Source organism: Papio anubis, chromosome 6 (assembly GCF_008728515.1).
Source record: "Papio anubis isolate 15944 chromosome 6, Panubis1.0, whole genome shotgun sequence".
Classification (NCBI taxonomy): domain Eukaryota; kingdom Metazoa; phylum Chordata; class Mammalia; order Primates; family Cercopithecidae; genus Papio; species Papio anubis.
The window spans coordinates 40,492,968-40,508,561 of record NC_044981.1 but is presented as its reverse complement, the minus strand read 5'-3'; positions in this window follow the sequence as shown (position 1 = coordinate 40,508,561).

Genomic DNA, 15,594 nt, shown 5'->3' with positions numbered 1-15,594 from the left:
CACTGCACTCCAGCCTGGTGACACAGCAAGACTCCGTGTCAAAAAAAAAAAAACAAAGAGCAGGGGAGACCTATTAGTATGGTGACCACGTGTCCTTTGCCTGGGCAGTCTAGGTTTATGCTTGTTTTCCAGTGAATTAGACCCCCTTCCACTTCGCAAAAAAGTCCTGGTTTAGATGCTATAATCACCAAACATACCAGGAAGCAATATTCCTGGGTCTTGCTTCCCTATCTTCAGGTCTTGGTGGGCCAAATTCTTGGGACCAGACCAAGGTGGCCTGCCTCAGTAAGAAGGAAGGACTGAAGAGTGGCCCATTTCAGAGGAGCAGGCTGGTGGGGGCCAGCCAGAAAGTAGTTCCCTTTTGGGGAAGATGTTGGACATTTATTACTTGTGGTAACCAGCCTAGGCACTGTGTTGTCAGGACAGCAGGTGAGCCACTTTAGGGAAGAAAGTGCAGGGGTGGGTGGGTGCCCAGATGACCAAGGCCAGCCACCATGATGGGGTAGGGCCTGGTTATCTGTGTTCAAGAAGCGAATCCCACCCCAGCGCCAGCACTAGCTCTCTCTATATGTATGTATTTTCCCTGTACAATGTTTTATAAAAGAGATCACTAATTTATCTGCTGTGCTAAGGCCTGAGGAGTGATGTCTAGACTCTCAACTGTATATTGCTCTGGGGTGGGCAGAGAAGACTGAGTCTCACTTGACTTGGAAAATAAACGGCCAGTTTGGACTGGCCTCCAGCTCCGTGGCTGTGTTTGTCTAACAAGGATTTGGGTAACTATTGGATACAAGCCACTATGCTTAGCATGGATAGACTGCCATCAGCTTACCCACATGACTCCTGTTCATGGCAAGCTAATAGTCTGTCTAGTGGAGGAGAGGACTGAAAAAGAGCACACAAAAACATCAAAAATTACAAGTAGTAAGAAGGAAAGGAACAGGGAACATGAGAGAATAGCTAGATGTGGGGAGAAGAATGGATTTACTTTAACAGGGTGGTCAGGGAAGGCCTCTTGTGGTGGTGACATACTGATTTAGGCAAAGCATCCAGCACGTGCCTAGCGCTTAGTAGATCAACAAATGGCATCTTTGGGTGATGGCTACCTCACATTCGTATGTGGCCCATCACAATTTTCCATAAAGCTTTTTTTATTTTAAGGCCATCTTGACGTCATACTTTTAGAATATTTTATTTTATTATTATTATTTTAGATGGAGTCTTGCTCTGTCACCTAGGCTGGAGTGCAGTGGCACCATCCTGGCTCACTGCAACCTCCACCTTCCAGGTTCAAGCGATTCTCCTGCTTCAGCCTCCCGAGTAGCTGGGACTACAGGCATGTGCCACCACGTCCAGCTAATTTTTGTATTTTTTAGTGGCAACGAGGTTTCACTATGTTGGCCAGGCTGTTCTTGAACTCCTGACCTTGTGATCCACTTGCTTCGGCCTCCCAAAGTGCTGGGATTGCAGGCGTGAGCCACAGCACCCGGCCCCCAATTTATTTTTTTTCCAGAAAAGAAAACCAGAAAAGTCATCTCGAGACAGTGTTAGAGAAAGCGTTGTGTTTCCTCCTCCGAGTCTTTTGTGGGGACTTTATGGGAAAAGGAAGATGACTCACTTACTCTGAAATTTGGGCTTCCAGGAAGGGCCTCTCCCATCCTTGGTGCCTCCTCGTTCTCCTGTCTCTCACTGTCCCCCAACATATACCATGATGTCCTCATTCTGGAAACCCCGAGTTGGGATAGTGGCTCGGGCCCTTCATCTGGCTTTTCTCCCCACCTTGCTCCCTTCTAACATTTTCTCCCTCATCTGACATGGGAGGGGCAATGGTTAACCTAGGAGGGAGGGCAGAGAACAAGGGCCTCACATCCTGGCTCTGCCTCTGACAAGCTGTGTGACCAGGGTGTCAGCTGACTCATCGGAGAAATGGGGAGGGTGGACTTGGGCCTTGTCTGGATATTAAACTTTGTTGGGTCCCTGACCTCTTTGAGAAACTGATGCATGCTTCTCAAGAGGCCACAAGTGCATTTTATACACTATTTCAGGCACCCCACAGATTCCCCCAGATTCAGGCTCCACAGGCTTCACGTTGAAAACTCCTTAAGTGACAGTGGTCAAGGTACCCGCCAACACTTATTTAACCTTGACAGTTTGCAAAGTTCCTTCTCTCTCTCATTTACCTGTGACAATCCTCTAAAATGTGCCGGCCATGTAATACTCCTAATTCCATTTTGCTGAGGAGGAAACGAAGGCCCCCAGGAAGACATGTGAGTTGCTCAGAATGACCCCTCTGACTGGAAACCCTGTTCTTTCTGCGTGACTCATCACAGCTGCCTCCCTTATAGCTGTAACCACTCTCCCCACCCACTTATCCTCTCCCAGTCATACCCCCCAAACTTTACCTCTTTTAGAGTGGCGGTGGAGGAGAGGCTGAGTGGGCTAGAGCTACCCTGGTGCCAAAACAAGATGAATGGGCATGGGTGGGGCAGATGTTCCTGGATCAGATTGGCCACACCTTGGTTTCTGAAGCCTTTTCACTATTCCCTGGGCCAGAACCCCACCCCACCTCTCTTGTGAAGCCCAGCCTGGCCCAAAGCAACAGCTAGGACAGGTCCCTGGAAAAGCTGAGCTGGAAGCCTGGGGCCTGGCGTCAGCAATATGTAAAGGGGCCTGTCCTGGAAAAGGTCAAGCTCAGCTTTTGTCATGGCCAGGCTTGTTGAAGGAGAGAGGCTTCCTCTCACTCCAGGTGAGCCCTTCTGTGCAAAGCTGTAGGACAGAGGTGGCTCCAGAACCTGGAGGGGTGAGGGAGAGGCCACCTCACTGCTGAGCTGTCAGGCAGGCCTGCCCCCACCTGCTCACCCACCTGCCTACCCCTGGCAGCCTGTGGCCGCTTCCATTTCTGCAGCTCAAAGGCCATCATCAGTCAGCTGTACGGGCAGGATGGGCACTGGCACCCGTCAGAGAGCCCGGGCCTCCTCCCTCCGAAGCCCCAGGGATGGCCAGATTCTGAGCCCTGCTGTTGGGGCCTCTGGGATGCTTTTTGCCAGCGATGTGAGAAAAGGTGCTCTTCTGGGAGAGGGGAAGAGACCAAGGCAATTCATTATGAATACTCCCTCATTGCATGGATAATCCTGTGCTCCTCTGCCCAATTCCCACACCTCTGGAAACTTCACTCACATTTGGCACAGATGAGCCACTCCTCCCTCCTTCCCCTTCTTGAGAATCGTTCTCTGAGCCTGTGCGGAACAAGGTGCTCCAGTTCTCTGTCTTGCACGCTGATTTCTTTCCTCCCTCCAGGTGTCTCCCTGTCCACCCTGTCCTCGGCTCTCCACTCCTTCTCTAGTTTCTTCCTTAGGAGACAGTGTCACCCCTCAAGCTCACCTGTACCAGGGGTCCATATTTCTAACTTTGGAAGTGCCTCCTGGATATGTCCATGTGGGTGCCTGGCCATCCACTCAAATCCAACCTCTCTAAAAAGTGATTCTCCCCTACTTCCTTCTCACACAATTGTGTGGCCACAGCAGCCAGACCAATGGCTCCAAACTACCCCCATACTCATCCCCGCCTCACTGCTTGGGCTCCCTTGGCTTCCCCTAGGCCAGCTTACACTCAAGGCCCAGCTTGGATTGGAGCTCCTACAGGAAGCCTTCCCCAGCCCTGCTCTGCTCGGAGACCTCTTCCTCCTCCATACCTACCTCTCCCACTTCTGTGGCAGTCTCTTCTTATTCAGGCTTCAGCTCAGACATCCCTCACCTACGAGGCCACAGCAGCTCCTGCCGAAGCTTCCCACAGCCCCTGCTGCTTTCCTTCCCCCCACTAGTGTTACTTGGTCTACATCTCTCTCCCAGTAACGTATAAGCTCCACAATGTAAGGACTGCCTCACTCATCACGGTATCCCCAGCATCCAGTGCTGCTCCTGGCACTAGCAGGTACTCAGTATATTGAGTTTATTGATGAATACAAGTTAGTACTGAATCAGATATCATCAAGCACTGTGTAAGTTCCTTGGCTGGGCGCGGTGGCATAAACCCAGCACTTTGGGAGGCTGAGAGGGGTGGATCACCAGGTCAGGAGTTCAAGACTAGCCTTACCAACATGGTTAAACCCCATCTCTACTAAACACACAAAAAAATTACCTGAGCGTGGTGGTAAGCGCCTGTAAACCCAGCTACTCAGGAGGCTGAGGCAGGAGAATCGCTTGAACCTGGGAGGCGGAGCTTGCAGTGAGCCAAGATCACACCACTGCACTCCAGCCTGGGTGACAGAGCGAGACTCCATCTAAAAAAAAAAAAAAAAGTTCCTCAAGGGCAAAGGCCTTGTCTCCAGTGGACTCATGAATACCTAACCTTATCCTTTCTAAGTTGTGGAACTTCATCTAATGCTGAGGTTATCAAGCTTCGAGAAGGTTTAGTTTTAGGGATGAGTTTCTAAGGTCTCATCATAAAGGTGTCCAGACGCCTTGGAGTGGCTCCTGCCTGGTGGGCTGAGATACTGCATGCTCTAAGTAGAGACATGAGCTGGGATGTGATGGCACCAGGTGAGGGAGTTCTGGTCCTCAGAAAGGGCTAAGGCGTGGGGATCTCAGGCAGCCCTCTGCACCCCACCAGTGAGCCAGCCCCAGGGCAGCCAGCTCCAGTAATCCAAGTGATTTGCATTCTGTTCCTTTTTCCCTTTTGAGCTCCTTTGGTCTTCAGCAAACTTACTTGGTGCCACAGCCTATCTCAGCTGTGGACCAAGGGTAAATTTCTGTCACATGTGGGCCAGAGAACTGAGAAGGCGCTAGGGCGGCAGAAGCCAGCCAGACCCGACTCGTTCACCAGCCCTCCCCACCTGCAGAGCCCACCTTCAAGAGGAAAGCCCTACGGTTCTAGGTTTGGTTTTTATTAAGGAATGGGCTCCCTGCACGAGGTTCTCAGGGCCTAGCAGGGGTCTAAGCACAGAGTGGGGACCCAATAGACTTGCTGTTTTGAATCTCTTCCACCTCAGCATAAGATCATTAGCCCTAATACTACTCCCAGAAATGGGATACTTGCTTCTCATTTTTTTTTTTTTTCCCTGAGGCAGGGTCTTGCTCTGTCGCCCAGGCTGGAGTGCAGTAGTGCCCTCATAGGTCACAGCCTCCGGAGCCCAAGTGATCCACCTCAGCCTTCCAAGTAGCTGGGACTATAGGCATGCACCACCAGGCCTGGCTCATTTTTTTTTTTTTTTTTTTTTTTTTTGAGATGGAGTCTTGCTTTGTCACCAGGCTGGAGTGCAGTGGTGTGATCTCAGCTCACTGCAACCTCTACCCTCTGGGTTCAAGCGATTCTCCTGCCTCAGCCTCCTGAGTAGCTGGGATTATAGGCACCTGCCACCACGCCTGGCTACTTTTTGTATTTTTAATAGAGACAGGGTTTCACCAGGCTGGTCTTGAACTCCCGACCTCGTGATCCACCCGCCTTGGCCTCCCAAAGTGCTGGGATTACAGGCGTGAGCCACTGTGCTATGCCTAATTTTTTTTTTTGAGACGGAGTCTTGCTCTGTCACCCAGGCTGGAGTGCAGTGGCCGGATCTCAGCTCACTGCAAGCTCCGCCTCCTGGGTTTACGCCATTCTCCTGCCTCAGCCTCCCGAGTAGCTGGGACTACTGGCACCCGCCACCTCACCCGGCTAGTTTTTTGTATTTTTTTCGTAGAGACGGGGTTTCACCGTGTTAGCCAGGATGGTCTCAATCTCCCGACCTCGTGATCCGCCTGTCTCGGCCTCCCAAAGTGCTGGGATTACAGGCTTGAGCCACCGGGCCCGGCCTCTGCCTAATTTTTGTTTTTATTTTTTTATAGAGACACAGTCTCATTATGTTGTCCAGGCTGGTCTTGAATGCTTGGGCTCAAGCAATCCTTCTGCCTCAGCCTCCCAAAGTGCTGGGATTACGGGCAAGAGCCACCGCACTCATACTCCCTTCTCATTCTTGAAAGTGGAATGTCTTCAATCTTGTCTTCTGCAGACTGAGCCTTCTGACTCCTTTCAACTTTCCTCACTGCAAAGGAGCATCTCCTGCCACTTTTCATTGTTGCCTTAGTTTATTTTCTGAGTCATTCAAGAGAGTTTGGTAGGCTCCTGCTTTCTCTCTCTCTCTCTGGGCTACCCCATCTGTCATCTTCCTGTCTTTTGGTTCACAGCTTTCCAGCATTTGTTCTAATAGCTAAGGGCAGCATGGAATTCCACCAATGCAATTCAACACTGTGAGGGGGCGCTACTCACTACAAGCCAAGGAACCTCGCAAGAGGCTCACAATTGAGTGTGGAAGACAGACATACACACAAATAACTGGACTATGGAGCAGGAGAATGCCAAGCTCTCCCACCCAGGAGAGCCTGGTGGCCCAAGAGAGCATGGGACCACATGGGGCACTGGTGGGCTGTCATTGTGGTTGCCCTCTCTTGCTGGCCTGTGACCCTTATGGGAGCACGTGCATGAACTGGGCAGAGGAATGAGCGATGCCCTTTGTGTGCTTATTTTTCCTACAGAGCGAGCTGTCTTTCGGTGACCTCTCTTGGCCATTTAAAGCTGCTCTTGACATTCACTTTAACTGGATTCTCCAGGGAGAGGGGAGGGGAGTGAGCAGAAGGCACCTGTGTAATTTACCCTGGTGTCCAGCACCACGGTCTTAGTCTGGCATCCCCGTGTGTGCATGTGGAGTGGGCATTAGCCAACTGGTGGCACTTTGCTCACAAGTGCCTGAAGTTCGTGTGGCTGGTGGGGTTCAGGTTCAGATTGAGATCCATCTGAGGTTGACATGGCTCCTGCTAGGATCCAGGCACAAAGCTAAGTGCTATCCGGCACACCAGTCATTCTCAAACTCAGAAGTGCATCAGAAGCACTTGTCAAAACACAGGTTTCTGGGACTTGTTCCAAAGCTCCTGATTCAGTGGGTTTGGGGTGCGGCTGGGGAATTCATATGTCTTTCTTTTTTTTTTGGTTTTTGTTTTCTGAGATGGAGCCTCTGTCTACCAGGCTGGAGTGCAGTGGCGCAATCTCGGCTCAGTGCAACAGCAATTCTCCTGCCTCAGCCTCCCAAGTAGCTGGGATTACAGGCACCCACCACCATGCCCAGCTAATTTTTGTATTTTTAATAGAAATGGGGTTTCACCATCTTGGCCAGGCTGGTCTCGAACTCCTGACCTCAGGTGATTCACCTGCCTTGGCCTCCCAAAGTGCTGGGATTACAGGCGTGAGTCACCACGCCTGGCCGGGAATTCACATTTCTAACAAGTTACCAGGTGAGGCTGCAAGTCTTGATGGTACAGGGACGGCACTTCGAGAACCCCTGCTGTGTGGTGTCATGTGTCATCACCTCATCTCCCTTGGGGCAGATAGTGCCATGCCCAGCTTACCAAAGAAGAAACGACAGCCTCCGCAGGCCAACTGACCTTGCCAAGGCCACACAGCTGGAGGGTGCTAGGGAGTCAGACAGCACCTGCTGCACTGCCTTTTGCCCCCAGGGCAATGGGGTTGGGGTGGTTGTGACAGCACTCTCCAAATTTTTGTTCCAGAGAGGGCAGTAAGTAGAGAGGGCAGGCTTGGGGTAAGCAGTACTGGGAGGTGGTCATAGAGTCACTGTTAGGCTGACAGTCATTCCTTGGGTGGCCATAATGTTTTAAAGACACTTTCAGCAAGGTGCAGTGGTGCATGCCTATAGCCCTAGCTACTTGAGAGGCTCGCTTGAGCCCAGGAGTTTGAGACTGGCCTAGGCAACATAGTGAGACCTCATCTCAAAAAATATTTAAAAATAAAAATAAGATACTTTTGCATCTCTCTCTCTCTCTCTCTCTCTCTCTCTCTCAGAGACAGGGTCTTACTCTGTTGCCCAGGCTGGTGTGCAGTGGCATGATCATGGCTCACTGAACCCTTGAACTCCTGGACTCAAGTGATCCTCCCACCTCAGCCTCCTGAGTAGCTGGGACTACAGGCGCGCGCCACCGTGCCTGACTAATTAAAAACATTTTTTTTTTTTTTTTTTTTTTTAAAGATGGGGTGTCAACCGGGCATGGTGGCTCACACCTGTAATCCCTGCACTTTGAGAGGTTGAGGTGGGCGGATCATGAGGTCAAGAGATCAAGACCATCCTGGCCAACATGGTGAAACCTCTCTCTACTAAAGATACAAAAAATTAGCTGAGCGCAGTGGTGGGCACCTGTAGTCCCAGCTACACAGAAGGCTGAGGCAGGAGAATGGCGTGAACCCGGGAGGCAGAGCTTGCAGTGAGTGGAGATCGCGCCACTGCACTCCAGCCTGGGCGACAGAGCGAGACTCTATCTCAAAAAAAAAAAAAAACCAAAAAACAAAAAAACAAAAATTAGCTGGGTGTGGTTGCGCGCACCTGTAGTCTCAGCTACTCGGGAGGCTGAGGCAGGAGAATCACTTGAACCCAGGAGGCGGAGGTTGCAGTAAGCCGAGATTGCACCACTGCACTCCAGCCTGGCGACAGAGTGAGAATCTGTCTCAAAAAAAAAAAAAAAAAAAAGATGAGGTGTCGCTGTGTTGCCCAGGCTTGCTTCTGTTTCAATCAAGCCTCATGATAGTGGTCAGCAAGCACTCACAATGGATGCTACACTGTCTCCCTGACCCTCTCCCTTTCTAGGACTGAAGCTTTCACACCCCAGCCAGCAGCTGGCAGTCCCTCCCCAGGAATTGTCCTTCCAGGGGAGAGTCACCTCACCCAAGGTCATGCCCATTCCCTAGAGGCAGCTCACATTCACTAAGTCCCTCCCCTCAATGCAGGACAACTCTGAAGGTCCTTGCAGACCAGGGCGCCCCTCCATTGCAAGTGCAGGCAGCCCAGCTTTGCTCTGTGCCCACTTCTCCCTCTCCCACACGGGTGTGCATCCTGAGGGCACTCCCAGCAATCTTGCTGCACGCAAACCTCAGTCTCCTGGGGAGCCTGTCCTGCAACAACTTATTAGGTACCAGGCACGATTCTAAGCACTTTACGCATATGATTTCATACGATCCTCCCAACAACCCCAAGAGGCAGGCACTTTTGTTACCAAAGGCTCTGTAACTTGTCCAAGGTCACTGAGCTAGCAAGCCAGAGAGCCAGGGTTGTTATGCAGGGAGTTGGGCTCTGGGGCTCTGAAATGTTACAACGCTGTCTTCCAGAACATTCCTATAGTCTAGCTTGAGGAAATTCGACAAAACAAACAGTGAAGATGTATTCTGATTGATTTGAGGGGGAAAAGAATCTCGGCCAGGTACGGTGGCTCACATCTGTTATCCCAGCACTTTGGGAAGTTGAGGCGGGTAGATCATTTGAGGTCAGGAGTTCAAGACTAGCCTGGCCAACACGGTGAAACCCCGTCTCTACTAAAAATACAAAAATTGGCTGGGCGTGTTGGTGGGCACCTGTAATCCCAGCTACTCAGGAGCCTGAGGCAGGAGAATCGTCTGAATCCAGGAGGCGGAGGTTGCAGTGAGCCGAGATCAGTGCCATTGCACTCCAGCCTGGGTCCTAGGGCAAGACTCCGTCTCAAAAAAAAAAAGGAAACAATATTGACAAAACCAAAAAGAACACAACCACCAGATGGGATGAAGCTGTTCAGGAAGGCAGGGAACTGCAGTCCAACAATCCTTTCAATTATTCTAGATGGGTTTTTTCCTTGGATCTATCGAGAGGTAAGCCTGGGATAATAGACATGACATCCTCAACTCTCACCCACCCTGATGACCTCCAGCCCTCCCCCGAATACCACTCATGGAGCCAGCTACCAACTCAGTGTTTCCACTTGGCTGCCTAATGGCATCTCACACTTAACAGGTGCACAGCTGAACACCTGAGTCCCGCCTGGCCTCCCACACCCAGAGCCTTCTCCACCTCAGGGTGTGGAGCCGCATTCTTCCCTGACAACTCTTCACACACCACTTCCAATCCCTTGGCAAATCTTGTCAGTTTAACTTTAAGATAAACCTACCATTTCTTTCTTTCTTTTATTTATTTATTTTTTTGGAGACGGGGTGTGGCTCTGTGGCCCAGAGTGCAGTGGCGCGATCTCGGCTCACTGCAAGCTCCACCTCCCGGGTTCACGCCATTCTCCTGCCTCAGCCTCCCGAGTGGCTGGGACTACAGGCGCCCGCCACCGCGCCCAGCTAATTTTTTTTTTGTATTTTTTAGTAAAGATGGGGTTTCACCATGTTAGTCAGGATGGTCTCGAACTCCTGACCTCGTGATCCGCCCACCTCGGCCTCCCAAAGTGCTGGGATTACAGGCAAGCACTACTTTTTTATTTCTTCTTTTCTTTTCTTTTTTTTGTGAGACGGAGTCTCGCTGTGTCTCCCAGGCTGGAGTGCAGTGGCGCGATCTCGGCTCACTGCAAGCTCCGCCCCCCGGGTTCACGCCATTCTCCCGCCTCAGCCTCCCAAGTAGCTGGGACTACAGGCGCCCGCTACCGCGCCCGGCTAGTTTTTTGTATTTTTAGTACAGACGGGGTTTCACCATGTTAGCCAGGATGGTCTCGATCTCCTGACCTCGTGATCCGCCCGTCTCGGCCTCCCAAAGTGCTGGGATTACAGGCTTGAGCCACCGCGCCCGGCCAGGAAGTCAATTCTTAACACAGCGTCCAGGATGAGCCTGTTAAACCTAAATCAGGTAATCTCACTCCTCTGTTTGGCCCACCCCTTCATAGTAAACACTATTATCATTAGGATGCCCACAAGACCCCACGTGCTCCCACCCTCTCTCACTCCTGCCCCTTACCACTCCATGCTGGCCACACTGAACTTCTTAAATACGCTAAGCCCACTCTTGCCTCAGGGCTTTTGCAGTGGCTATCCTGTGCCACCCAATGCTCTTTTCCATTGGTCTCAATTCAAATGTCACCCTCTTGGAGAGGACAGGCCTTCCATAATCACTCCATTAAAGGACCATATCCCAGGCTGGGCATGGTGGCTCATGCCTGTAATCCCAGCACTTTGGGAGGCTGAGGTGGGTGAATGGCTTGAGACCAGGAGTTTGAGACCAACCTGGGCAACATGGTGAAACCCCGTCTGTACTAAAAATAAAAGAAATTAGCAGGGCATGGTGGCGTGCACCTATAGTCCCAGCCACTTGGGAGGCTGAGGTGGGAAGATTGATTGAGCTGGGGCAATTGAGTGAGCTGAGATCACACCACTGCACTCCAGCCTGGGTGACACAGAGAGACCCTGTCTCTAAATAAATAAATAAAGGGCAATGCCCTTCCTCCTCCACACCCTCTATTCTCATTACCCTGCTTAATTTTTTTCCTCAGCATTCATTGCCATCTTATATATGTTTATTTGTTTATTCCTGGCCCTCTTCCTCCTCATGCCCAAACTGACTCATTTAAAGTCCATTTTCCACTGGTTCTGCTTTTTAATTTCTTTCTTTTTTTTCACAGATGAAGTCTCACTCTGTTGCCCAAGCTGGAGTGCAGAGGCACAATCTCAGCTCACTGCAACCTCCACCTCCCGGGTTCACGCGATTCTCCTGCCTCAGCCTCCTGAGTAGCTGAGACTACAGACACGCATCACCATGCTTGGCTAATTTTTTTGTATTTCTTAGTAGAGACGGGGTATCGCTATATTGGCCAGGCTGGTCTCAAACTCCTGACCTCGTGATCCACCCCCCTTGGCCTCCTAAAGTGCTAGGATTACAGGCGTGAGCCACCGCGCCCCACCTGCTTTTTAATTTCATAGATTGTTGTTATTTATTATTTTTGTTATAAGCTGCTTCTAATCCATTATGGAATAAAAAGATACATAACAAAGGAACCAGATCATTATCACCCGGCTTAAGACAGAACCATTAATTAGACCAGTGCTTCTAATATTTTTCCTCCCAGATTGCCAAACAAACAAACAAAAGGAGCAAATAGACATGCCCGCCCACCCCCTCGAGCTTTAGGAGAGAAGCCTGAAGCTGCCACTAAAAAAGCAAAATGTCCTTGAGACTTTACTTTTCATGGGCGTTCTACACTATATTTCCTAATGTATTTACATGTATTCAATTATAAAACTTCTCCTCAAAGTTTTCCAGTAAAAATAACCCCACCAATAACTGCTCCATGTAAAACGCTACTGATGTGGGGTCCTGGGGGTCCCTGTCCACCCTCGCCCCAGGGACCTTCACCCATGGTTGGGAGTTGGCGAGGAGGGACTGGAAATATCCCTTCCATTGGGGAAGTGAATTGGCTGGAGCTAGATAGGGCCTCGCCAGAGTCTTGAGTTCTAGTTCCAGCTCTGACACCTACTACAGTAGCTCAGTAACCTTGGGCAGGTCCCTCCATTGTAATTTGGCCTGAGTTTCCTAAAAGATTTGAGGTTTTGTTTGTTTGTTTGTCGAGACAGAGTCTCACTCTGTCTCCCAGGCTGGAGTGCAGTGGTGCCATCTCGGCTCACTGCAACTTCTGCCTCCTGGGTTCAGGCGATTCTCCTGCCTCAACCTCCCGAGCAGATGGGATTACAGGCACCCGCCACCACCCCCGGCTAACTTTTGTATTTTTAGTAGAGATGGGGTTTTACTATGTTGGCCAGGCTGGTCTCAAACGCCTGACCTCAGGTAATCCGTGCACCTCGGCCTCCCAAAATGCTGGGATTACAGGCATGAGCCACCGTCCCTGGCTGGGTTTGGGTTTTTAAGCTTAGTTTCCACCAGGCTGAATGTAACCATAGGCCTTACACTTCTGAACATGATCAGATGGAAGAAGAAAGAAGATGGTGTCCGGGCGTGGTGGCTCACGTCTGTAATCCCAGCACTTTGGGAGGCCGAGGTGGGCGGATCACCTGAGGTTGGGAGTTTGAGACCAGCCTGATCAACATGGAGAAACCCCGTCTCTACTAAAAATACAAAATAACTGTTCGTAGTGGCACACGCCTGTAATCCCAGCTACTCAGGTGGCTGAGGCAGGAGAATCGCTTGAACCCGGGAGACGGAGGTTGCAGTGAGCCAAGATTGTGCCACTGCACTCCAGCCTGGGCAACAACAGGAGCACAACTCCGTCTCAAAAAAAAAAACAAAAAAGAAAAAGAAAGAGGATGGTGGTGAGAGCGGGACTGGGGCTGGACAGCTGGTGATTGCATTGGGTGGCTGGTGGATGCCCTGGCAGGGCATGGGCTGAGGCAGGGAGGCTTCAGGGGGTTGGTGCTCCTGGGAGGACCCTGAGCTGGGGCCTGCTCGGGCTTGGCTGTCTTCTGTGCCATAGAAAGCTCTGCAGTGAAGGGGGCTGGAGGGCCCAGGCTATTTCTGGAGCTGGGCTTTCCTGGAGGTGAGGAGGGTGCCCATCCAATCTTCCAAAAGAGGGCAGAGCTACCAACTCATCAGTGCCAACATCTGAATCACAGGCCAAGAACGCAGCTCTCCTACATCACCCTCTCCTCTCCCTCGCCACTGAGGCACCTATGAACCACAGTGCAACACTTCCCATTCCTGCGTGTCACTAGCACTCTCCAGAGGTATGCTTGGTCCATAGCCTAGCCCCTGCCCACCCATCAGGTGACCACATCTCTGAGGAGAGAGGCAGCTCACCTGGGAAGAATGTCAATTCTTCCACGAGGATCACGCTTGTCATTTTTTTTTTTTTTTTTCCTGAGATGGAGCCTTGCTCTGTCGCCAGACTGGAGTGCAGTGGCATGATCTTGGTTCACTGCAACTTCTGCTTCCTGAGTTCAAGCGATTCTCCTGCCTCGGCCTCTTGAGTAACTGTAACTGGGACTACAGGTACAAGCCACCACACCCAGCTAATTTGTGTATTTTTAGTAGAGAAGGGGTTTCACCATGTTGGCCAGGATGGTCTCGATCTCTTGATCTTGTGATCTGCTTGCCTCAGCCTCCCAAAGTGCTGGGATTACAGGCGTGAGCCACTGTGCCCGGCCCACACTTGTCATCTGTAATACCACATCTCTCCATGATACCTCCGAGGCATTATGAGCCTGCTCTATCGATGAGGAAGGTGAGACTCAGAGCAATTTGGTCACTTGCAGCTGACTGAGCTGTCAGGTAGGGGCTGGCCACAGACCTGCCAGGCATCTTTCCTCCCTGTCACTGTGCTCCGCGTTTAAGGGTGGGAAAGGGGGTAAGAATCTCAGGGAAGTGAAAAAGAAAACCAGGAAAACTTAAACAAGGATACAGAACATGCATTTCATAAGCCACCCCCTGTGTAATAACAAAAGGATAGATACCTGTATTCCTAGAATAGCTTTGAAGGAGCACATAAGACCAGTGATAGTAGCTGTTTCTGGAGTGGGGCATGGGGTGACTGAAGAAATGGAATGAGAAGGAAGAAGGTGTAGTTTGTAACTGATTTATTCTTTTGTACCTTTTGAGTTTTGTGCTGTGTCTATTTATTATATGAGTTAATATAAAGTACTTAAATTAGTACCTGGCACATAGTAAGTGCTATATAAATGTAAGCACTATGTAGATACAAGCTATTATTATTTTTAAATCATGTAAAATTCTTTTGAGGAGAGACAGGGAGAGGGGAGTGGGTGAGGCACTGTTCTGGGCTTTGAGTTGGAACTGGCTATGTGGCCAGGCCCTGTGAGAAGAGGCAGGGTTCCTGGGCACCTCCAAGAGCTCAGGAGGGATGCAGGTCTCCTTCAGACAAGCTGAGGACACACTCCCTGACCAGACCTCAGAGTTCCAGAGCATTCTGTGAAGCCAGAGGAAGGCTTCAGGCGAGGCCACGAGACATGGCGCACTCGGGCTCTCGAGGGAGGGCTCTGAGAGGAGAGAGACTATTTCAGAGGGCACGGCAGAACCCGCCCTGGGCTCCTTGAGGACAGGATTTACATCCTCCGGATTGGCTGAATGACCTTCCCGATGGCTGCGCCTGGCCCGTCACCTGGGCGATCTGACGAGCTTGTGGGGTAGCACCTGCACCAGCAAGGGCTGGAAGGAGCACAGAGCTTGGGTTTCCTTCCGTGTGTGTCTTTCTCGACCTTTGTGGCTGCTCTCCTGGTGACCAATGTCCTTGGGGAGCACTTGGTAGCTTAGGACAAAGTCTCACAATTCTCTAGAATGTATCCGGCCTGAGGAATGTAGGGTGAAAAAAACCACTTTGCTTGTTCTATTTGGATTGTCAGGAGAGGTTGGTGGAAGAGGGGGCAGCTTCTGGCACTGGAGAGGGGGTGCCTCAGATCAGGGGAGTGGCTTGTGATGATTTAAACGGTTTGTTTCTCCCCGGGAGAACTCAGAGTTCCTGAAGGAGTTGCTCACCTCACACATGTGCACCCCTGGAGAACAATCCCTGAAGTGAAAGCACATGGTGGCCACGGTGCTCCCGGCACAGGAGAGAAAGCCACGTTCTGTTCAGAACTTCTTGGCTCTCTCCTCAGCCACGCTTAGCGATGAGGACACCGTATTTCAAAATCACAATATGGAAAAGCGCACCTCAATCATAGTAACAGAAAATCAAGTGAAGGCTATTCTGAAATAGCATTTTTCACTTATCAGATTGGCAAAAGTGTAAAACACATGGCGTTGGCTAGGATGTAGGGAAATGGGCTGTTTTTCTGGAGGAGGGTGATATTGGCATGGCCTCTATGGAGAGCATTTGGCAATAGCTGCTGTCCTAGTCTGCTCAGGCTGCTCCAACAAAGTAC